At 40.2% G+C, this 7,100-nt stretch overlaps 1 long non-coding RNA gene across 1 annotated transcript; it reads right to left on the reverse strand.

The window, feature by feature from the left end:
* Positions 1 to 323: 323 nt before the first annotated feature.
* On the reverse strand, positions 324 to 6,738 carry LOC135897295 (uncharacterized). Its single transcript, XR_010562991.2, has 3 exons — positions 6,697 to 6,738; positions 3,387 to 3,575; positions 324 to 689 (listed from the first exon to the last, which is right to left on the reverse strand). It is a non-coding gene; the product is annotated as an uncharacterized lncRNA (long non-coding RNA).
* Positions 6,739 to 7,100: the final 362 nt, after the last annotated feature.

A 7,100-nucleotide genomic window follows, 5' to 3' on the forward strand; every position in this document is an offset into this window, starting at 1 on the left:
CCAAAATTCAAAAAAATTTTTGTGAAGGAAAATAAATGGGGAGCAAGAGTTCGGAGCTTCAACTATATCTCTGATGGCCAACAAAACGCTGGTTGGTTGCCCTGGAATTACTTGAGTATGTATGAAAGCAAATTTTCTCAAAAATTTTCTCGTTGTACCTACTCAAAATCAAGCAAACTTGAAATGGTTTGCCATAATGGAACAGTTCTTGAGAAAATTGTTGGGTGGTTTGGCATGAAATGACTTAAGCTACTTAAAAAATATATTAATAAGGAAACACTATCCTTACTGGAACCATATCAAAAACTAACATAAAAATGTAGTGAACTATAACAAAGCACAGCACTTGTATTCTGGATTGAGCAATCCAATGTGGGCTTCTCAGGAGACTAGCATAATTAACATAAATAAAATTAACATAAAAATGTCAAGGCATAGGAAGGCACAACATTTGTATGCTCATTTGAGAAATCCAAATTGGGCCCTTCAGGAGACTAACATAAAACATAAAAATGTCGAGAGTTACAAAAGCACAACACTTGTGTTTTGGTTTGAGCTGTCCAACTTGGGCTCTTCAGAGGTGAAGGGGCAGGGGCAGTTGCTTCAGGGGCAGGGTCCCATGCAAGAAGCGAGGCCAGAGTTCTTTACATAGGGCATGTTGGTACCAGGAAATTTGCGACACGTGAAGCCTGCAAAAACAAGCCAGAATAAGTTTTAAAAAACAACTTCCACATGCAAAGGAATGGCATGCAATATGCCCTTGTTACAATGAAATTGATTTATGTATTTGTGTTGCTTTATTCCAATTTTCCATGGGTACAGCTTTACAGCATGACCATTTAAATTTATTTAGTGTGGCACAGGACTCCACTAAGTGTAAAATGCAGGAAAGGGCAAAGAGGAACAAAACACTGTAGCAATATAACTTTATGAATATCTTCAATGTCAAAGATGTGAACTTTGCTTGCTGATAAACAAAATGGTGAAAAAAATTCATGTCGTTTATAAATAAACCTGAACTGACAACTAAAATTATTTCTTGTAAGTTTCATAATTAAAATGTGCAGCACTTCCCTGTGCTTTTCCATGCTCCAAATACAATAGTGTCATGTCACTATAATTGAGTGTAGGTTCATTTGATGTTAGGTTTCCTGAGTTCACATGCAATCGGAACGTACTTCTCGCCTTACAATGACTTAGGACTTTCCACATTAAAGAAGACACTGCTTACAGCGAAGTATGCTTTCTTCCTCAACGACTGAATTACTGTTATAATGAGGATTCCGTGTAGTTGTGCGCCAAACTGCTTAGCATGACACATGCAGAATGTGACAGATACGAAGAAATGCTGTCTTTTAAGAGCCATATGCCATAGGACTGACTTCTTTAACCCTTTTAGGGTTCACTGCCATACGTCTGTCACTGTGATGGAACGTTCTGAAAAAATTTGCCTTTTCAGAACAAAGTGTTGCCTAGCCTCCCACTGGAGGTGCTGCAACCTTCCGAGACTTCTAGAAAATATTCTTATAGTGCTGTCGCCCCTTGGGTTTCTCCCAAACTGATTTTTCACTTAGCTCCTTGGTGTCTGTCATTGCACTAATTTGGGAGTGCTGCCACAAGTTTCCGTAAGTTTCTTTACAGAAAAAATTATGCTGCTTTCCCCTGCATAAAAAAATAAAACATGTAAAACTGCAAATACTGAAATGGTATTGCCACTTTATTGTTATTTAAAAAAATTATTTACCAGTTTATTTTCTCGGAAAGTCGCCCTGAAGAACTTAAATCTGCAATAACAATATTAAGTATGCGCGAAAAGTGATTTTTGAGACTGAACCGAATAATGCCAGAAGCAAATCAAATATTGGATAGCTTCTGAATAATGAACAGCTGATATCACAATTAATGTGAGATGAGGTTCACATACTAGTATTCTTAAAGTTAGCAAGTTTCTGTCATTGTTACGTTATGAAGAGCTGTTTATTAAAGGCACAAATGGAGCAGCAAAAAGTTTCTTCACATGCACAAGACTCTTCAGTAAGCATGAATGATTGCTGTACAGCCTCTAAAGTACAGCTACTTTAGTAACGTAGCCTGGTCTGCTATTCTTACAAGTTCTTACGTTTTACGTCTATACTATGTTATTGGAGCTGAAAATTTACCGTACTTTGGCTCAAATCTCATGTTTTATTGGTGTTTCGAAATATTAGAATAATACTCACATTTAAAAATAGTGACCATTCAAAGACTAAATTGAATAGGACACTATTCAAGTCGAAAGTTTTGAGTATGTGCACACTACAAAAGATATATAACTCCTAAATTAGAGGCATATTTCTCCCCAAAATGTGATCCTCAACGGGCTAAACAAGAGCGACAGAAAAGCCCATTCATCTTTTTGATAAATTTAAGCCTATAATCTACTTGGCAATGGTTCATAACCATGTTAACAGGTAGGTGAAATAAGGAAGCAGGAAACAATTCTAACAATTTCAGAATGGGAGTAGTGGACATGTCCGATGGTCTGTAAGAAGCTTTATACATTAGGCCCCAAGAGCCTATTCTCCATTTATTGAAGTATATGAGGAAAAGCCACATAAATATTTTTTTCTTATCTTAGAATACAAAGTGATACAGTGCATGTTATTAAATACGAGTCATAGGTTAGGTGCTTAGAATAAGTAAGCATCCACTAAACATAGTACTCTTGACTGTGAAGCTGGCAACTCTGTCCCTGTTGTTTATTTGATTGAAACTACCAAAAGAAAATTGCCACAACACTCAGGTTCCCTCCGCTGAAAGGTTGCTGTCTCGGATCACATGGACCTGCTTCAAGATAGGAGCAACCTTGATTTGATGTGGTCTGTTAAAATTGGTGAAACTACTGTTTCACATCTCAGAACATGGAGAGCAGTTTTGTTTTGATTTCTGCAATTTGGTGAACGTGCTCCTGCTCGAGCTGAGCAGTAACCACACTTGAGCATAGCTTCTCCGCAATTCGTGTATTAACACTTTCAGGCTACTTAACCATGTCCTCCATGCCAACAGATTTGGAGCGTGCTTCACAGACAACTATTCCTTGCAATGACAGCCAAGTAGCACTGCTAATGCACAAATGCAGCTCCTTTTATTTGGTGGAGATGCTAAAAACTTTCGGCAGTGAAGGCAGCTTTTAAATTTGGAAGCATTTGAGTATGGCGGCATTAGGCACTCAAGATCATATGAACAGTCATTCCAAATGGTAGGCTATTGTAGCACACAACTGCACACACAGGCTACATGAAAGTCGTTTGTTATGCCAATGGCAAGTTCATAAACTTAGAAAACAAATGTGAATGTAAAAATGCAACCGGAAAGGGTATATGGTACTTGCCTATAACAACACTGACCCTGATGGGGTCAAGAGCCTCTGTTGCCCCTTGGTGTTATTTCCAAAGCCCAAATGGCCCATGAGCTCCTCCTCTGTGAACACATGGTGAAGCAAGGCCCTTGCAAACTTTCCTGGTCCACCATGGCAGGCCATGGTAAGCTGGGCCAGGATAACCTTCTCAATGTGCACTCTTACAGCGTATGTGAACCTGCATGTTTAAGTAAATGTTAGCAAAACAGTTTTAAGCCTTTCAAGTACATTCACACAACAGCCCTACTGCAAATCAATTACAAAAATACCTGTTGCAAATCTAAAATGCTAAACTTGACTTCTTACAAGCTTCGGATGCTGTCTGGATGCCCCATGTTTCAGAAAAACAATCCAGCACAAACAAGAAAAATAAACCAAAGTATCCAAACATCTAGTACTTGAAAAAGGGGAGCACCAGCGAAACACAAATGACACGCACACAAGGAAACGGCATTAGACATGGACGGACATTGGGACGGACCAGCGTTCGTCCCTGTCTAGCGCCTTTTCCATGTGTGCGCGTCCTTTGTTTTGCTGGAACCCCCCTTTTTCAAGTTCATCATGCACCAACTGGCCCAAGAGCTTGCGCTAATGCACATCTAGTACTATTTATTGTGATTACCATTCTTGGGATACTTCATATTTTCAGGTGTTTGTCACGATTGTCCCATCCATTTGTGTGAATATGTAGCCATGGTCTAATGGGGAGATTGGGCTGCTATGTTGAGGGAAGAGTTCAATACCAACCGTTGGAACAGCTTGGGTGACTGGGTATGCGACCCTGGGCATACGCCACTTTTCAATGAATCTCTTTCACGCTATCTTGAGCAGATGCTGCTGCTTGTGTTGGCAAGCAGCATTAGGAGCTCGAAGTGGGACATGATTGTCGATCATTACTAAGATTACCACTACACATCACGTTCGCTTGCTGTGCTCCAGAAGTAATGCGAGATTCCACTCCACTGTATGAAATGTACATAAGCCGCAAGGACAGTAAATTAAATTAATTAAATTAAACCTCAATTAAATTAATCTACTCGCAAAGCACAGGCTGCACAAGATCACGGAGTGAACTCAGAAGTTTGTGGACAGTCAGTTGATGTCCATGTCAAGGACCTCTAGGGAGACTCGGTCATTTCCTCGATGTGCATCATCGTGCCGTCACACATTGTATTACAATTCTGTCTCGTTGTACCACTAATAGTCATCACGTATCACAGAATTCAAAATATAAATAGACACTTATATCTACTGTTTATTTAATCTTTACGGAAAATACTTTGAGCATGAGTTTTTGCAGAGATCATGAATTCTACCGCTTAAAGGAGCACTAAAGTAAAATTAAATTAATTAAATTTTGGCATTTTAAGTGCCAAAACGACAATCTGATGTTTAAGCTTGATTCACATGCAAGCGATTCAGCGAATGGAGCGAACAGCGACGCGGCGCTGCAAAGCTTATCACAAAGTTTCGTTTCATATGCATTGCCGCCGCGCATTTTCCGCTGCTGCGAATAGCAATGTTGCTGGCATAAAACACAGGACTTTCAGCCAGTTTCGGTAGTTTGCGACTACCAACATAAACATAGCTTTGTCCCTGCCTCTCAAATTTTTATTTTATAAATACATATCCTGCGCTTAGCAATTTAACAATTCGTTCAAAAGCTCTCTTGGCATGTTGCCTGTACCACGTGTACCAAGTAAATAAACATCGTCCTATGCGCAGGCTTTCCAGCACTAATCCTCCGCTGGTCACGTGTCGAGGTGGGCCGTTCGGAAGCAGTGCTGCCGCTCTGCCGCTGCGATGAAATTCCAACTGGCCCGAACCTTGCCGCTCCCACCACCGCTTGAAACTGATTTCTGCGGCGCGGCGGCAGGATTTGCAAGCATTTTCGCTTGCATGTGAAACAGGCTTTAAGAACGCCATAGTGGGGAACTCTGGATTAATTTTTACCAAATCAGGTTGCAAGGTACATGGGCAGTTTTGTATTTCACCTCCATCAAAATGCGGTTGTTTGATCATGTGACCTCGTGCTTAGCGGCGCTGTGCCAACACCCCTAAGCAACTATGGCAAGAAAGCACTAAAGAGAAAAATTATTTTAGATGTATCTGTAAATGACCTTCCTACAATTCAAGAGATTCACTCGTACCATGACAAGAGGGTGAGTAAATTGTAAAAGCAACAAGAGGAAAGATTGTTGGCAGTGCTGCCTTGAAGTTACCACACCCGCTTGCTGTGACGTCATGGATTTAGATGATGTCTGTTCAGGTGTAGCAATTTTTTTTTACAAATAAAGATGTTCTTCATCGTATTCCAAAAACCCAAAATAAAAAGCGTCAGGAACTTTTACTGAAACAATACAACCCAAGTTTGTAAAAATACTTGAAATCCACGATGTGACAATGAGATGTCAGCACGAAGATTTTGGGGCGATACTCAGAAAATTGAACTTTATTTTCTCTAATAATCAAGCAATTACCAAGCAATTTACAGAAGTAGACATTTAAAACGATGCTTTATTTTAAATTCATTTAAGGTGTCATTAGTGTCCCCTTATTACAAAACAAGGAATGCACTTAGCTGCGTAATAGGTTAACATGCATCACTGGTTCTCATTAAGGTAGGATTATCAGTATAGCAATGGGCATGCACTGGCTACTCCAGAGGGGAGCCCTGCCACTTCCCCTCAACCTCCCAATTTCCAATTTTTTTTTATGAACAGTGATGCAATTTCTGTATCCTAACGAGGCATAATGCCAAGGAGATTCATGCCATGCTGGCTACAGTATGTGGTGACCGGCACTTCACACCGTCCAGCTCGGCATCAATCTTTCTGGAATTTGGCCCTTGAAATGCAGAAAGCTTTGATCACTGCTCGTTCTTCAGCCAACTTTCTCAAAGGATGCTGCTGCTCTGGTTTGATACCTCTAGCAGTGCACTGCTGCATGACATAGGTAAAACTAGGAAGATGTGCACTCACGTAGACCACTAATGTCCACACTGTTTCTGAACACCCCTCCCATATCAGGCATATACCCTGAAGAAGGCACATTCTATCTTTATTATGTTCACAAGTGACACTGAAATTCACTCCCAGTCCCGGTGCAGTTGCAGTCTTTCAGCTGAGTGCTTAAAGGCACCATGTCTCCTAATGAAGGCACTCTGCACCAATTGATCACTGGAGCAAATGCCTTGCAGTTGCATCAGCAATGTTTTTTCTGCTTCCTGCAATACATTTTCACGGCATCACTGTATTTGATCATGGTGACGTTACAGAATGGATGGCCAAAAAATTCACCTTTAGCATTCCAGCTTGGGTGTCTCTCAGCTCATTTTGAATGTGAAAAAAGATGTCAGTATTAAAATGTGAAGCCACAATGCAGCAAAATCAACAATCAAAAGAGCTACATGGACCATTAGGCTGACATAAATAGACGGATACAAATGACTAGTCATTGAATACACTAAAGTGTGGCCGCTCTTGCCAATGGCAGTGTGAGCTTGTCAAATAATTTATTTCACATTCCTCTATTATTTTAAAAATTATTTCCATGCATCTACTGAACTGTTATGGCCACATATTAAAGGACGCTCCTTCATATAAAACCACAGTGTTGCATTCTTTTACTCCCCGTCTACCTGATGCTACTGAAGTTTTGCTTACTCTCAAAGAAAGAATTTCACAGAACTGCTCTTTCGACA

This window comes from Dermacentor albipictus, chromosome 10 (assembly GCF_038994185.2).
Source record: "Dermacentor albipictus isolate Rhodes 1998 colony chromosome 10, USDA_Dalb.pri_finalv2, whole genome shotgun sequence".
Lineage (NCBI taxonomy): Eukaryota > Metazoa > Arthropoda > Arachnida > Ixodida > Ixodidae > Dermacentor > Dermacentor albipictus.